Below are 17,709 nucleotides of genomic sequence, written 5' to 3' on the forward strand. Positions count from 1 at the left end.
ACAAGAGGCACGTCCCAGATCTATCATGTAAATCATTTAAAAAAGTGGGAGGGACCCCGTCCTGTTCTAATGGGAAGTAGGCCCCCTTTTTCCTTTCCGTTCGACCCCTGCCTGGACCCTGCTTTAACTCAGGTACAGGTCCAAGCCCTCCAAACAGCCCTGACCCCTGTAATGAAGGTCTTTTCCTCCTGTCCGGGACGTACTACCGTCACCGAACACTCGATTGAGACAGAACCCGGGAAGGTGGTTAGACTCCGTCCCTATCGAGTCCCTGAGGCTCGCAGAGCAGTTATAAGGAGGGAGACCGAGGACATGTTAAAGATGGGAATCATTGAGCCCTCAGTCAGTGAGTGGAACTCCCCGATAGTCCTGGTGCCGAAACCCGACGGCTCTGTCCGGTTTTGTATAGACTTCCGGGAGGTAAACAAGGTCTCCCGATTCGATACATATCCTCTACCCCGAGTAGACGAAATGGTCGAAAGGATAAGAAAGGCCAAATATATTTCAACCCTTGATCTCTGCAAGGGTTATTGGCAGATCCCCCTCCGGGAACAAGACAAGAAGAAGACCGCCTTCTCTACCCCGGAGGGTTTGTTTCAATTCATTGTCATGCCCTTTGGGTTACACGGTGCCCCTGCCACCTTCCAGCGGGCCATGAATCAGGTACTACGTCCCCACACCGCATATGCAGGGGCCTATTTGGATGATATAGTCATCTACAGCGATAGCTGGGAACAACACCTCGTCCATTTGCATGCGGTTGTCTCTTCCTTGGGCTCCTTTGGGTTTTCCATAAATCCTGCCAAAACCACCCTGGCCGCCCAAACCGTCCAATACCTCGGTTTTCTTTTGGGCGAAGGTCTGATCAGACCCCAGGAATCCAAAACTAAAGCCATCGAGACTCTTCCGTTCCCCCGGACAAAGAAAGATCTCCGGGCGTTTCTAGGGCTCCTAGGTTATTATAGGAGATTTGTTCCCAACTTTTCTCAAAGGGCTGCCCCTCTTACAGACCTGTTAAAAAAGGCTACACACACCGAGCTAGCCCTAAACCACCCAAGTCCCCTTGTATGGCAGGCATTTAACATTTGATTTGATTTATCTATTTCTAAAGCGCGCGAATGCCCGGAGGCGTCTTGGCGCTATGATATGTCCATAGTCCTGAACTGGTCTTAGGTTTATGCAGTGAACAACCATGTTTTAATTTGCTTTCTGAACAGGTCCAAGGATGGGCTGTTTTTTATATCTAATGGAAGTTGATTCCATGTCCTTGCTGCGTGGACAAAGAAACTTCTTCCCCCCCAGTTCGCTCGTTTGAACTTAGGTATTGCTATCAGTTTTTGTTTGCCAGATCTTAGTAGTCTGGATGGTTCGTATTTCCTCAACTGCGTTTTTATGAAGAGAGGTCCTTTGCCCTGGAGGGCCTTATAGGTCAAACATAGTGATTTAAATTTGACTCTTTTGGCAACTGGAAGCCAATGAAGTGAAGCTAATTTGTGGCTGACGGACTGAAACTTTGGTATATCCAGGATCAGTCTTGCTGCAGCATTTTGCAGGCGCTGCATCTTATCTATGATTTTTATTCTGGCTCCTGCATACAGTGCATTTCCGTAGTCCAGACGGGATAAAGCTAGCGCTGTGACTACCGTTTTGCGTGCATCTTGAGGCAGATAAGATAGTATTTTTTTTATCATTTTTAATATTAACCAAAACGAAGATGCCAGTTTGTTTACTTGGGCATCATATGCTAGCTTGGTGTCTATCATGAATCCCAAATTTTTCACTTTCTCCGAGGGATCTGGACGTGTTCCTAGCTTGTCGGGCCACCAGTCTGGGGACCAGATGTCAGAGTTACCTCCCAGAAACATTACCTCACTCTTTTCTCCATTGAGTTTAAGGCAATTTTGTTGCATCCAATGGCTAACTTTTACCATGCAACGTTGGAATTTGTCCGCTGTTAACTTTGTGTCTTTATCTATGGATATGACGATTTGGGTATCGTCTGCGTACGAGATTGGCGTGAAGCCATTTTCCCTTATTACTTCTGCAAGGGGGGCCACGTACAAGTTAAAAAGCGTTGGGCTTAACGATCTGAAAGACGCCCTAACCTCCAGTCCTGTCCTTGTAAGCCCTGATTATTCCCGGCCTTTTGTACTCCAAACAGATGCTTCCGATCAGGGTTTGGGAGCAGTCCTCTCACAAGTTGATTCACAAGGAAACGAAAAGCCAATATTGTATCTCAGTCGAAAACTCTTTCCTAGGGAACTTAACTATGCTGTTGTAGAGAAAGAAGCCCTCGCCATCAAGTGGGCTATCGAAAGCCTGAGATACTACCTAGAGGGTAGGGACTTCACCATTTACACCGACCATGCCCCCTTGGAATGGATGGCCCGGAATAAGGGGCATAACGACCGGGTCCTCCGGTGGTTCCTGTCTCTCCAACCTTTTCGGTTCCAGACACGTCACCGAAAAGGATCTGAACAAGGCAACGCCGACTTTTTATCCCGGTACCCCAGTTCTCCCACCTGTACAAGAAAGACAGCTAGGGGAAGGGAATGTGACCCGGTCCCTGTTTCACCCCCGCCCGGACTATGCCCCCCTGAAACCTTACCGTTGTCAAGGACTTCACGCTCACGCACTTTTAGACAACCCCCTCGGGTCCGTAACATTGTCAGAGCGAACAGCATGACCCACAGTGCCCCGCCCCTCTCTCTGTTCCAGGAACCTATCACCGGGCCTCAGGCACCGGAAGTACGTCCCCGTGAACCCGGAAGTCCCACCCCGGTGGCAGCGACAGCACCAGTGAAAAGCGAACGCCACTGTGAGGACGAGGTCGGAGCATTGTGGCAGGATACTCAGACTGGTGTTGGAGAGCGAGAGGAAGAGCAAGCCGAAGAAGACGAGTGGACGGAGGACTGGTGGAGCCCTTGAGGAGGTGGCTGAAGAGCGGCCGTGGCTCACTGGAGAGCTACGGCGGACCGCGTGAGTAACGTAAACCTCCCCGTGAGCACGCTAGGTGCTCCGTGTATATATTGTATAGTTCTCTTACCTTTAGGCACTAGTCGCACGTTAACTGCACTGTGAATATTGTAAAGCACTTCACCTTGCAAACGCCCATCTTCCCGTCACCGTCACCCTAACACCCTTTCCTCTGAACTACTTCCCTATCTTTCGGTACGTTCCTCTTCCCCATAGAACCCTCCCTCACTAGTCATTTCCTTTTCTTCCCACGCACGTCCCGGTGTCGGTGTCAGCATACGTTTTGAGACCCGGTTCGGTCTAACGGTCCCTTCTTTCTCTTATTGCCCTCCGAGGTAACTCCCCAGCAACGGAGACGGAGAAAGTCCCTGGACCCTGCAAGCAGAAGATCGTCGACCAGGAAGAACCACCCAATCTTGCCGGACTACCTTTACCATCCTGTCTGTTGACTCTAGTACCAATAAAAACCAACTATAGCCCACTACATTCGGCCTCCTTGCCTGATTTTCCGGCCCGCGACACCCCCACGATCACATTCCCCTTCTCTGTCGACCTGGCGCAGTTGCACTTCGGTCCGGTGTTTCTGGCCGCACCTCCCCTCAAACTGCTCTCTCACCGTGTTCTCACTCTGCGACTGATGTTCTGAGCAGCCCCCGGTAGGTCTTGTCCTCAGCTGGGTTCACTGTTTGCCTCTATATGAAGGTGCCCACCATCCGGTGTTGTAGCCGGGAGAACAGTGCCCCTCAGCAGCCTCGCTCGGCGGTGAATCCACCAGTGATGCGGCTCCCTCTCCCCCTGGGCTAGGAACAGGCTCTGCGTGTAATCTGTGGGGTGTGGGGTCCCTGACCTTGGGGTCTGCACCGGGACTCGGTTTCTGGACTACGGTGAATGGGCCGGTGACGTGCCTCGGCGCATTACAGAATGTCCCTGCGCCATTGTTGTAAGGTGCGACGCACCCCCGCTCCAGGTGTCCCGTGATCCGGGCAAGGACCCCAGTCTGCCCCCACGCTGTCTGCAGGGTGCCGCGCCGGGGTAGGTGTCTCACTCGCAGCTCTGCGTCCCTGGGGTATAAGTGCCTGGGTCTAAAATGGCGGACCCGAGTTCCGATGTGGCCGGGTCTTCTGCCTCCGTACCACGATCTGGGAAGGTCCCTGGTGTGCGCCGGGTCTCAACGGATATCAGACAGGCTCCCGGCCACAAGTACCTGGGTCTCGGCGCCGTCGGACACTTCCCGCATTCGGAGCTCCACCACCAGCGGTCGCTTCCGGTGCCTTTGCGCCCAGTCCTCAGCACTTCCTGTCGGGTTCCGGATCACACCACCTCCCTGCTTCTGCTCCGCTCTGTGGCCTGAGCGGGTCGAACGGGTATCTCCGCTTCCCTCAGGCGGATTCTCTCCGCTGTTTTTGCCGGGTGTGCCGCCCGGTCCTGGGCTTCGGTACCTTCCCGCTGGGAATCTGTAGTCGACGGATTATTGATCGGATTTGCGAGGAGGCCGCTCTAACCTCGGAGCTCTCCCTCTACGCTGCCGCCATCTCCGGCTGCTAGCCACGCCCCTAGAATTTTTATTCTCCTTGCATGCTGATGTGTTATGTATTCAGGAAACATGGTGTAAAAACAGTATATTTGGAGGAAAAGACTATTTTGTCCTTGAGGCCGCCACTACATCTGTAAAAAAAGGCCATGCAAAAGGTGGAATTGCCTGTTTTTTATTAAATACATTACAATGGCAGTATTCCCACTACAAGGACAGTAGTAATCTTTTCCAGTCTATAACTATTAATAATATAGGGACAGTAGGAAATCGTTCTTCTCTTGTACTTTTAAATGCATACATTCCCCTGAAGATACTTTTAACGTTGTTTTGAAGCGAATGTTTTCTTATGTAAATCAATTATTAAAGCAGGATCAGCCCCCTTATATTTTGCTTATGGGTGACTTAAATAGCAAAGTTTCTAATGCAAGTATAGATATGTTTAGAAATACTTACAAGGAAGAAGCATATAATATACCTCAAGCAATTTTTCCTAGTAACATAAAATCTAATAAAAGAGGAAAAATATTACTTGATGAACTTAGCTATTTTGAGGGTCTAATTGCAAATGGTAGGATGCCTTCTGACATTCCTGCCAAGTTTACACATAGGTCATTTAGGGGTGAATCCATCTTGGATTATGTGATCACGGACTACGACACGTTTTCCTTCATTCAAGATATAAGGATCTCTCAGTCTTCTTTAAGTGATCATAATATGATTAACTTAACTGTTTCGCTACAACCTCCAGATACAGACTCTTGGTCTATAATTAACAAAGGAGTCTCTATTCACTCCAAATCTGGAAGGTATTTCTGGGACCCCACTAGTATGAAGGAAGTCCAAACTATACTAGCACAAACCATTCTGGAATTAGAAGAATGGCAGGGTAGGGAATTTCTAAACTTTGAAAATTTCAAGAAAAAGGTTACTATGGTAGCTAAGAAAACAAAAAATACCAAAAAGTCGTATTCCCCTCCTAGTATATTACTACCCTTAAATAAGGAGATAAATAAACTCGTGAGGCAACAGTACCTTAGTAGAACAAAGGAAAATGCACAGAAATTAGCCCTACTACGGAGAAGGAGGGTCAGACTGAAAATAAAATTAAAAAGAGATAAAGAAGATTCCCTCTGGATTAGATTAAGAGAAGCAATGGCCTCTAATAATTCCAGAGAATTTTGGTCTATAATAGGGAAGGGATGTGGTGTAAGAACCACCCCTACTCCCATTGCTATTGCAGAAGATATTTGGATAACATTCATATCTGGTTTGTATGCATCCAATGGTGCAGAGGGTGACAATGGGGATCTAGCTCAGAATAGCAAAGATAATATAGAGCTTCCAACCGAGAAAACCATAGCCTCTGTGTTAAAGAGTATGCGCTCTTCCGGAGCTATGGGTCCGGATGAATTACCCATGTCCCTAATGAAACAAGATGTCACCTCCTGGAGCAAGATCCTTCTTCCAATATTTCATGCATGTCTCCTTTCTAGATCTGTTCCTGACTCATGGAGGGGAAGTATATTAATTCCCCTATTTAAAAAGGGAGAGCCGGAGAATCCAGCAAACTACCGTTTAATAGCTTTATTGGATGCAATTGGAAAAGTGTTCGCTAAATATCTTTTAACATTGATTAATGAATGGATAGAATTTAATTGTATTTTACCCTTGGAACAAACCGGATTTCGTAAAGAACATGGAACATTAGATAATTTAACAGCATTGCAGGTGATTACTGATAAATATGTACGTGTTCGAGGTGGTGGAATATACGTGGCATTTATAGACTTCTCCACAGCGTTCGACAAAGTAGATCGTCCAACGCTGTGGAGAAAGCTTGCAGCTTTAGGTATGCCAATACAGCTTCTTGATCTTGTGAAGGCCCTTCACTCAAACACATGGTGCAAGGTGTTATATGGTGGAGAGAGAGAGGTCTCTCACAATCCATACCTTCCCCAAATGGTTTGAAACAAGGGTGTATATTGGCCCCTACATTATTTTCTTTATATACGGCAGACCTTCCTAAGTTTATCTCTGCTTGTGAGGGGCAAGCCCCAAAAATTGGAGGATCAGCGATATCGGTTTTAATGTATGCAGACGATATCCTTGTCCTAGATCTAACACCAAAGGGCTTTTCCAACCGTCTGCAGGCATTAAATCAATTTGCAGAAGCACATTATATGAAGATTAATGTCTCGAAAAGTAAAATAATGTGCATTTTTGGAAAGAAAAAATGTAGATCTGAAAATTATTGTTGGGCCATAGGAAGGCAAAAACTCGAGGTGGTTAAAACTTATACCTTTCTAGGTAAAATCATTTCAGCAAACTTAAGTGAGAAACCCCACATTGAGCACAATGCACATAAAGCATCGGCTCATGGTATGGGGTTAAGTTCCCTGTATAACGCTACAGTGAAGAGACACTTCACACTATTTCTAGAGGTATTTAGAGCAAAGATCCCCGCTACATTACTATATGGATTAGAACTAGTGGAGCTAAATCATTGGGGATTCTTGCAAAAAATAGAAGGAAAGGTGCTAAGAAGAATTTCCTCTTTAAATACAGCGTGCTCTGTCTCTGCATGCAGGTTAGAATTCGGACTCCGAAGTTGTTGGGTACAGGGGCTGACTGCCCTTGTAAGGTGGGTGGCCTGTTTAGCGAGAAGTAAACCAGATACCTTACGGGATGCTATTAAAAAAGAACTTCTGGGCCACTTTAATGAGTTCTCTATGCTGGTTAAGAACTTTAGAAAAGCTGTAGTTTTGTTAGAGTTGGATGAAAGCTCATTGTTTTTACTTACTCCTGCTGAACTAAAGTCTAAATTAAAATGCGCATCATGGGAACTCAGTTTTAAAATGGATATGATCGCTAAACAAGGGAATAAAGAAAGGCAATTACTGTTAAGTACTTATACACCAAAACTGGCCCAACAATATCTTACTTGGAATATTCCCCATAGAGTCCGTAGATTGTGGTACCTTTTAAGACATGATCTGCTCCCTCTTAATTACCTCATTGCGAAATGGTATGGTGTATCCCCTATATGCAACCTCTGTAGTAATGCTATACAGGATCGTAATCATGTCTTGTTTATTTGTCCTGCATTGCGCCCTTTGCGTTTTAAGTGGTTAAAACCAATTTGCTTACAACTGGGAATTTTAAATGTTAAAACCTTTTTCCATGCACTTTACTGTCCGCCAAATGAAATGTTCTGTTTTAGAATTTTTTACTTCTTTAAGGGGTTTTTAGATATTTATTAAATGTTTCATGGAGAAGTGCTAGATGACTGCTCAACCAGTGAATAAGCTGTGATTCTTTAACTCTGTAACCTATGTTTTCCTTTGTAATCATTATTGTATAATTGTATGTGTTTTATGTGGCCCTCAGTTGAGAGCCAAAACATAATAAACTAAACTTAAACTTGCAAAGAGAGAGAACGTTCCTATTCTTCGTTGTTTGCAAGCAGGGAATATCTCAAAAAGAACCAAATATCCTAAGAACCAAAGAACCAAAGAACCAAAGAACCAAAGAGCGTAATACTAGTATTTTCAAATCAAACAATTCCAATGCAATCAAACAATCAATCAGTTGGATAAACCATCCTACCAATCAGACGTATAATGTCCTACCAATCAGATGTATAAACGTCTTACTCGACCTTACCCGGACCGTTTGGATAGTTCTTTGTCTCTTTCAGGCAGCTGCACTTCCCCGATCGTTGCAGTTATTCACTCCATCGTTAGGACCTCTCTACCGGACCAACGTGTCGCTGATGGGCCCCCCGTTGGGACGCCAATTGTAGAAAAGCAGATTTTCTCTAGTTATCATCAATCACTGCTTTGGCGTTAATCGCCTCTGATCTACTCAATTATTAGCTTAATCAAATAAAGAGGCAGGCGCTGGAAATCTGGAAAGTGATGAACACGTCAATTCGGACAAACGAAATGTCTTCTCAAGGTGCTCTAACTGTACCTCTGTGGCATAGCCTTTTATATACAATCTTGACTGTTTATTGCAGGGTAACACATTCCTGACAGTGGTTTATTACATCCCCGGAATCCCCGCTTTCAACTTATTCCCACACATACCCAACAGCAAATGTCCCCCACCCTGTTCTGAGTAGGTGATTTTTATCGCGCAGCTGGGCATTCCAGCCAGGTCTGAAGTATGCGGAATCGGTCAGATCTAAGAGGGTTGTGTCATTGATTCATTCCGACCTCTTTGATGGGGAGCGAGTTTCTACTGTACGGGGCCAATAAACTGTATCCGCAGGGGCTGGTTATTGCCTGGGACCGGATCGAACAGCCAGGTGTAGGGGAGGAGGTTATCGATGGGCCTGTTTGTGCGAGGGGGATGAAAGGACATGGGCGTTAGGCACGGGAAGTGGCTCCGGGGCTGGGTCACGCTGAGGATGCTTTATGACTCTAGCATGTGTGCTTGGGGGTTTGCAGAGCGCTGGGGATAACTGTGAGGTCAGGGTGACGCGCTGGTGATCGGCAACGCACGAAATAGCTGCGGTATCTAAAATGGGTGCCGTTTACGTGCATACGATGGCTCTTGTTAGGCAAGATGGCGCCGGCGATGTTCACGTCTGTCGATTTTATTTCTACAGTCCAATGGGGAGCTTTGACATGAATAGAAGAAGAGGAAACCAAGATCTCCTGGGCCACAAGGTACCACCACAAGTATCTCTATTGTTTCCCTCTGAATTCTTGTCAGAAGGTGAGGACTTAAGGGAAAAGGTGGGAAGGCATAAAGAAGAGGAAGCCAAGGAATAGACAGGGCATCCACTCCCGAAGCACCCAGTGTTGGAAATCGAGAGCAGACGTTTTCCATCTGTAAATTGTGAGGAGAGGCAAACATTTCTATGAGAGGAGTCCTGAATCTGAGACAAATCTCCTGAAACTCACATATCTTGAGAAGCCAAGAACTTCTGGCTTCTCCTTTATGTATCTGTTAGTTAGAGAGAGTGTGTTATGCTCTGACTGTGCTTCTATCCTCAACGCAACAGAATTCAGGAAATAGGATCTTGATCCTCCTTGTCTGTTGACATAGGAACTGACTGTCCGTTAGACTGAGAACACGATTGTGCAGCAGAATGTCCTGAAGTTGAAGCAACACTTTCCACGTGGCCGTCAATTTCGAAGTTTGTTAACGTTTCAAAAAATTAAATTTTCAGTGTGCCAATTGATGAGACAATGCTGCACCGCATCCTAGTAGACTTGCATCTGTAGTCACCATTAGAGGAGAAGAAGAGAAAATTGAAACTTCCTTGCCAGAGATTCCAGCTTTAGCCACCACTGAAGTTGTTGACAAATGAGAGGAGTTAGCAGAATGTGGCTTTTGAAAGTCATTGAAGAAGGTTTCCAATACTTCAGTAGATGTATTAAGAGGGATCTTAAATGGAGTATAGCCAATAGCACCAGAAATACACAAGAAGCCATGTGGCCTTGAACTCTTAGCCAAGTCCTTGCCAATGCTTACCTAATAGAGAAGAGGTGTGTCAAGACGAGTAGCAGTCTGATTGCTCTCTCCTGAGGAAGAGAGGAAGAAAAAAAATTCTAAGATCTGTACTGAATTGTGTCCCCATAAAGCCCAGATTTTGGCTGGGTATCAGATGACACTTTGGAACATTCAGAGAGTGCATGTCACAAGAAACATTTCACATGAACGTAAAAAAGCTATAGCTGCATTGAAGGAACCACAAATAGCAGTTATTCAGCCAGCGGATAAGGGTGGGGCCGTGGTAATCTGGTCCCAGCAAGCTTATCTAGCCAAAGGAAGAAGCCATGTACAGAATCCACTTTGGTATTGATGCATTCCACATGATCCGACCAACGATATCTCTCAAGAAATCTTAAATACAGTGACCGAGGGTATTGAGCAAGGAATATTAGGACCAAGAGAATCTGAATATCTGATTAAAAAACATGCAAGGGTGCCCTTACTTTATTTTCTCCCCAAGGTGCACAAGGACACAACTAACCCACCATTCCGCCCTATCGTGTCTGGGTGTGACTCCATTCTGGAACCGTTGTCTAAGTACTTGTTTAAAACCATTTCTGCAGGAAGTTCCATTGTACCTGCGTGACACCATGGATTTCATAAATAAAATCGAGGGGTTTCCTTTTGATCCAGATGTTAATCTACTAGTTACAATGGATGTGTCATCATTGTACACACAGATTCCCCAACAGGATGGACTTGATTCCATGGAGTCATTTTTGGAATTCGGACCCAGACCCACCGGGTACCCTATTGAAGTTTATCCTTAAATTGGCATCAATTTTGCTGCAGAAGAATTTTTTCAAGTTTGATAACACATTTTTTATCCAAATCAAAGTTACTAACATGGGCTGTCCATTTGCGCCAGAGATGTCAGTCCTGTACATGGCGAAATATGAAGACCTATTTGTGTATCACAACAATCCATACATTGCCCACATTAAACAGTGTTATAGATACATCACTGATGTTTGGTGCCTGTGGGAGGGGCCTCAAACTATCCTCAAAGAGTTCCATACATGGCTTAATGATCGCAGTCCGGATATCAAATTCAGTCTAGCACACAGCAACCAAAGCCTTGCAGTTTTGGATGTCAATATTAAAACATCACCCAGTGGTCTGATCACTACTTTGCATACAAAACGCACAGACAAGAATAATGCTCCCCACTACCAAAGCTATCTTCCCAGAAACCTTAAGAATAACTTGCCATTTGGCCAATTTTTTCTCATAAGGCGCAATTGCTCGAGACCTGAAGATTACGAGCTACATGCAGAAGCCCTTGTCAACAAACTCAGGGAAAAGGGGGTACCCTAAGAAACTGCTAAAACATTCTCTGAAAAGGGCATGGTTCACCCCTAGGGAACATCAGCTAGCTAAGAAAATCAAGCCTCGCACTGATCAAGCACACTCCTGGTTGAATTAGGGGAATTATCTTCTGTATCGTTTTTCATCTTGAAATGTATGACTTCAATCCATTTGTTCCTTTGGTCTATGATCAATCTGAACCGTCCCTCTAGTTTTAGGACAAGAAAGATCCTTGAATATCTTACTATGCCCTCCTGATTCATAGGAACCCGAGAGATAGCTCCTTTTAGAATCAAGGAATAAAATGATGATTCCATGTCTTTCAGTTTCACCTGATGGAGAAGATTTGGGGTATAAATGGTCCCAGATGGAGGGGGGTCGAAGAGAATTCTAAACCGCACCCTTCCTTGACTACTGACAGTGCCCAAGAGTCTAAAGTGCATTCTGTCAATTCCAGAAAGAAATGTTTTATCCTTCCCCCAATTTGCCGGAATGGACAATTTATGGCATGATCAAAACCTGCGAATTCCTTCGCTTTTATAGAATCTTTCCTAAAAGTGTTATGTTTGTGCTATTTTGTTCCCTGTGATACCGACGCCTTTGTTGGGCGACACCTCACTCCCTGTTCCCGCCCCACCGCTGCTGTCAGGCGCTGCCGGGAAGCCTAGCGGACATTACCTTCAGGTGAGGAGCAGGCGAGCGGCACTGTGCTCGGCCCCTCCCACCTCTACGGCTACTAATGAACCATCCCCCCAGGAAGCGCAGCGGACGAGCGCAGCGGGCGCGTCGACGGCGCGTCGAAGACGCGCCTAAGACAAGCCCGTCTGCGCCCGTCCGCGACCGGCCGGGACAAGGGGCAGTCCATGCTGCCCGTCCCAGCACCTATTCTAGGTCAGCACTCCTGAGCTATAGATACAAAGGACAGGGCTTGCTACCAAGAGACACCCTCAGCCGCCTCTGCTCCAATGGCATCCTGTCCCAGGGCTGTCATCTCACCACCCCGACGCTACAGCATACGCAGAGAAATGCACCCCCGCCACCGCTCACCATTCTCTACCTTAACACTCGCTCCCTGGTCAGACACCAGTTGGATATATTTCTCCTATTAGATATAGAGAAACCGGACATTCTCCTACTTACGGAGACATGGCTAAACCCTGACTCTGCCCCTGATATTATTGCGGCACTACCTCCCAACTATTACATCATCCACGCTGACCGCACCAGCGGGAAAGGGGGTGGAGTAGCGGCTATCATCCGCTCCAACCTCTCCGTCACCCACCTCGCTGGCCTCTCGCTGGAGGGATCAGACAATCTTGTGCTAAAAATCACCACTTCGAATTCGACAATTACATGTGTTTTACTGTACAGGCCCCCGATTTCTATGCCGACTTTTCCCATGAACCTGGCCGATCAACTTGCTAACCTCGCACTCGAGCACCCTAAAATGTTTCTGATTGGAGACCTAAATTACTGGTACAAAGACCCCCTGGAGGGCCCCCACTCAGCCGAACTGTCGGACCTTCTCACTAATCTTAATCTCACTCAGTTAGTCTCCTCTGCTACCCACTGTAAGGGCCACATCCTCGACCAGCTGTGGTCCAATACCACCTGTACCACCGCCCCTACTATAACACCATGTATTTGGTCTGACCATGCCCTCCTGCAATTTAACCTCTGCATCCCTCTTATGACCACCACCACTCCTGTTGGAGGCGGGTTAGCCAGGAATTGGAATCCAACTAATAAATCTGCTTTTTTGGAGTCTTTAGCCAACACCATCCCACCTATGCAAGACGAGATCAACCCCTCGGTCTCCTCGCTTACTAGCTGGCTAAACACAGCCAGGGACTCTCATGTCCCTCTCAAAAAAATCAAACGGGCAAGACTCGCTGACGCTAACCGATGGTTCTCCACTGACCTTAAAGTAAAGAAATTGGCCCTACGTCAACTTGAACGCCAATGGCGTAAGAAGTACGACCCTGACTTAAAAGAGATCTTTACGAAAGCTCGGAAAGAATACATGACAGATATCCAGACGGCGAAAGCGTCCTACTTTTCCTCGAAAATCCTGGAATCCACAAATAAATCTAAAGAGATCTTTTCCATCCTCAATGATCTTACAAACCTCGACACAGTCCGTCCTAAGATCACCCCGACCCAGATGCTATGTGATTCACTCAACGTCTATTTCATCGATAAAATACAGGACATTAAAGCCAGCATCTCTCGACCAGTGTGTCTTCTCACCTCTGGCATGTCAATTAAACCCAGCCACCATATTCTGAGCAGTTTCCCACCCATCACCCAGGACCAATTTCAAGAACTTTTATCCAGAGTAAAATCTGGCGCTCCTTCAGATAGTTGTCCGCCTCACATTTTAAAAGAGTGCTTCCTGGCCCACCCAACTCCTGCCCTTACAATTTTGAATAAATCCTTGACTCTTGGCTTAGTTCCGACAGCCTTCAAAGAAGCCATAGTCATTCCACTTCTAAAAAAACCGGGGGCTGACCCAGCCTGCAAGGCCAACTTTCGCCCGATCTCATTGTTGCCCTACCTGGCAAAAGTCCTTGAGGCACATGTGGCCAAATGTCTGTCCAATTTCCTCGAGGATTCCTCCTGCTTCAACCCCCATCAGGCAGGCTTTCGGCCGGCCCACTCAACCGAAGCAGTAGTCACGACAGTCCTGGACACCCTGCGCGACTGTGCGGACAGACGCTCTCCACAAGCCCTGGTGCTCCTAGACCTCTCGGCCGCCTTCGACACGGTCGACCACAACATATTGGTCGACCGTGTCGAACAAGCCGGCGTCAGGGATCTTGCAGCCGGTTGGCTGAGATCCTTCTTGACTGGCCGCAACCAAACTCTACGCCTTGGCGACTTAATGGGCACCAAACAGGATATCACCTGCGGAGTGCCACAGGGCTCCTCCTTATCTCCTCACCTATTCAACCTGTACATACTCCCTCTGATCCAGACCTTGAGAGACAATCAGGTGAGAGTCTTCAACTACGCAGACGACTTGCAGCTGCTGTTCACCATCGATAACACCGAAGACTCTATACGGCACTTCCAGTCCACAATGAATTTCATTAAAACCTGGATGGACCAAAACCAGCTTAAATTAAATCCGGGTAAAACGGAATTAGTCCTGACCGGAGAGAGTAGTAAGTTTTGGGGCCCGCATTACTGGCCTCCCGAACTAGGCCAAGCCCCTACACCCTCTTTGTCAGCCAAAACACTAGGAGTCACTGTGGACCGTGACCTATCCCTCAAAACTCAAGTTGGTCAAGTGGTCTCCAAGTGTTTCTTCCAACTGAAGAAAATTCGGAAGGTACGCCGCCTGCTTACATCTGAGGCACTCACCCAAGTGGTGATCGCTACTGTATTGTCCCACCTGGATTACGCTAACTCCATCTACCTAGGTCTTCCCAACTACCTAGTGAAGCGACTCCAGATGGCCCAGAATCATGCAGCAAGGTTAATTTTGAATCAACCTAGGCGCCAGGCAGCCACTCCCCTCCTTAAGAAACTTCATTGGCTCCCTGTGGCCCAGCGATGTGCCTTTAAAACCGGCTGTATAATTTTCAAGTCCTTATACCACAAAAGCCCATTATTCATCAACAACCTGATTTCCAAATACACCCCATCTCGCAACCTTCGCTCACTCCACCAGAACTTCCTGCAGCCACCTTCTTTCAACTTAAAACGCGCAGGAGGCCGCAGGTTTGCCACCCTTGCCCCCCGCCTGTGGAACTCTCTCCCGTCGGAGACCCGGAATTGTCAGGATCTCCTCTCCTTCCGGAAAGCCTTGAAGACCTGGCTGTTCAGACAAGAATTCCAATAATCCTCTTCCCGCCATGTTCATGTTATTACTATCATAGCGCCAAGCAACCAATTGGTGATAGTGCGCTCTAGAAATACTTTTATAACAACATAACATAACATAACTTCTGTAAATTCTTGGAAGAATGCCTTATTTATCTGGTCAGATTGACCCCTGAATGGGTTTCCTTTTCATTTTCTGAAGGAAGAAAATGAGGAAGATTGTTGCATAGAATGTTGTCTGAAGGAAGTCTTAGAGGTATTGATTTTTTTTATAACACATTTTATTTGGTTTTACTGATGCAATATGGGCCATAGCCCTACAAGTACCTGTTAGAAACAAGATGAATCAGGTGTACCATGGCATTTAAACAATTGTAACCCCTGCAGAAACTGCAGATAAAACAATGCAAAAACAGTGTAGACAATCCTAGATCCCTGTGATTGTGTAAAAGTTACATATGAGTTAAGGCAAAAGTCACATAATGCGAAATGTAACGTGTATCAAACATTGGTGTGAGTGGTAAGTTCTATTAGGGTCTAAAGATGGAAGGGGGGAAGGTCTATCCCTCGGTATGTCGCCCAATGAGTCCATATCCTGCTGCTGGGGGCATCCATGGGCCAGAAACACATCGATCTCCGCACCCATACACCTGTCTTGTTCAGCCTTCCATTTACCCATAGTCGGAGGTGAGACCCCCTTCCACAGTAGGGCTATGTCACGTTTGGTAACGTTTAGAGCTAAAAAAAGAAGATGTTGTTTGTATTTCTTACCCCCGATCCCGTCAGTGCTGTGTAAAAGGAAAAGTCTCAGATTTACGGGAGTTCCCAGGAAAGTATGTCACCAAGGCAAGAAACCACCCTCCTACAGAACGGCTGCTACACAAAACAGCTCCAGACCATGTGTAAAAATGTACCCTCTTCCCTCTCACATCTCAAGCAGGTAAGGGACTGAATTACCCCCATTTTCCAAAGTTGGAATTGGGTGTAATAGGCCTGGTGTATGTACTTGAATTGAATGAGGCGGTAGCGTGTAGACACTGTGGCACTCCGGGGGCTGGCTATTGCTTCGGCCCAGTCATCATCTGTCAAATCAGAGATATCGTCTGGCCATGATGCTCTCCTAGTTTTTCAAGCGTTGTTCGTGTGTGTGTAGTCAGTGTTTGATACATTTGCCTGAATTTATGGAGCCCCAGGTCTCCCATCAGTAGATGGCCCCCAAGTGGATAGAATTCTAGAGCACGTATCAGGGGGTCTAGTGCACGACGTAGTTGAGGGTATTTATAGAATTGTGTATTATGTAGGTAAAATTCGTCTTGCATCTGTTGAAAGGATTTCAACATAGTGCCCTGCATCACATCTCCTAGCTTAGATATTTCCACCAAGTCCCATTGTCGAAATCCCTGCAAGGCCGTCACTAGGCACAAGTATGTGCCCTGCCACAAGGAGGTTGTTTGGGTCAGGGTCTCGTGCCACCCTATTTGCCTTACCTTGTACGGCCAGAGCTGAATCACAGTTCTACTCACAGGGGGTAGTACATTAAGACTCCTAGAGCTATAGAGGAACTGAAGAAGGGGAACCCCCTCCTTTACAGCATGCTCTAGCGCAAAAGCCGAGTCTGTTGGGGAGTTATACCACCATTCATTGATTATTAGAAGGTGAGAGGCGGTGTAGTATGCACACACGTCCGCTGCTGCGATCCCCCCACAGTACATGGATTGTGCGCAGGTATGGAGTGCAACCCGGATCGCGCCCCCGTTCCACAGGAATTTATTGTGTACGGCATTGACTTGCACAAACCAGGACTTCGTTGTAAGAGAACTTTTGTAGTCGGTACAGAATCCTTGGCAGGGACAGCATCTTAAAAATGGCAGACCACCAGTATAACGATAAGGGGAGGGAGGACCAAATTGCTGTTTTGGTATTCAGACTTGTGAGTAGCGGGTTAATATTATGTTCTCAGGAAATTTTAGGATAGAGCGACATAAAAATGCCTAAATATTTAAAAACACCAGTTGCATGTGATAGCTGCATCGCCCAGGTGCCCCGCCCCTGGTTGCCACATACTGGAAAAAGCACGGATTTAGAAGGATTGATGTGGAGGCTCGTAGTTTCCCCGAACATTCTAAGGATTTGCAAGAAGCGTGGGCCTGATAACCACGGGTCCATTAAAAAGAAGAGGACATTGTCGCATACAGTGCAATACTTTCCGATCTCGCCTGAGACCACTCAAATCCAGGGAAAACTGGGTCTCTCGAACCCACAAAGCTAGGGGCTCCACAGCCAAGGCAAATAATAGCAGGGACAGGGGGCACCCCTGCCTCGTGCCTCTGCGTACAGGAAAGGGGTGTGAGCGATGACCTGCTATATGCACTGAGGCCGTCAAGTCAGTGTATAGGAAAAGGACATACGCTATAAAACGAGGGCCGAGTAATTGGAAGAGATAGACCCAGCTAAGAGAATCAAATGCTTTGTCTATGTCGGCCAATAATATAGCCACTGGGCGTCCTAATTTTGGGGCTAATGCTATGGCATTATGTTCTCTGCAGATGTTATGACGG

Source organism: Lissotriton vulgaris, chromosome 10 (assembly GCF_964263255.1).
Source record: "Lissotriton vulgaris chromosome 10, aLisVul1.2, whole genome shotgun sequence".
NCBI lineage: Eukaryota > Metazoa > Chordata > Amphibia > Caudata > Salamandridae > Lissotriton > Lissotriton vulgaris.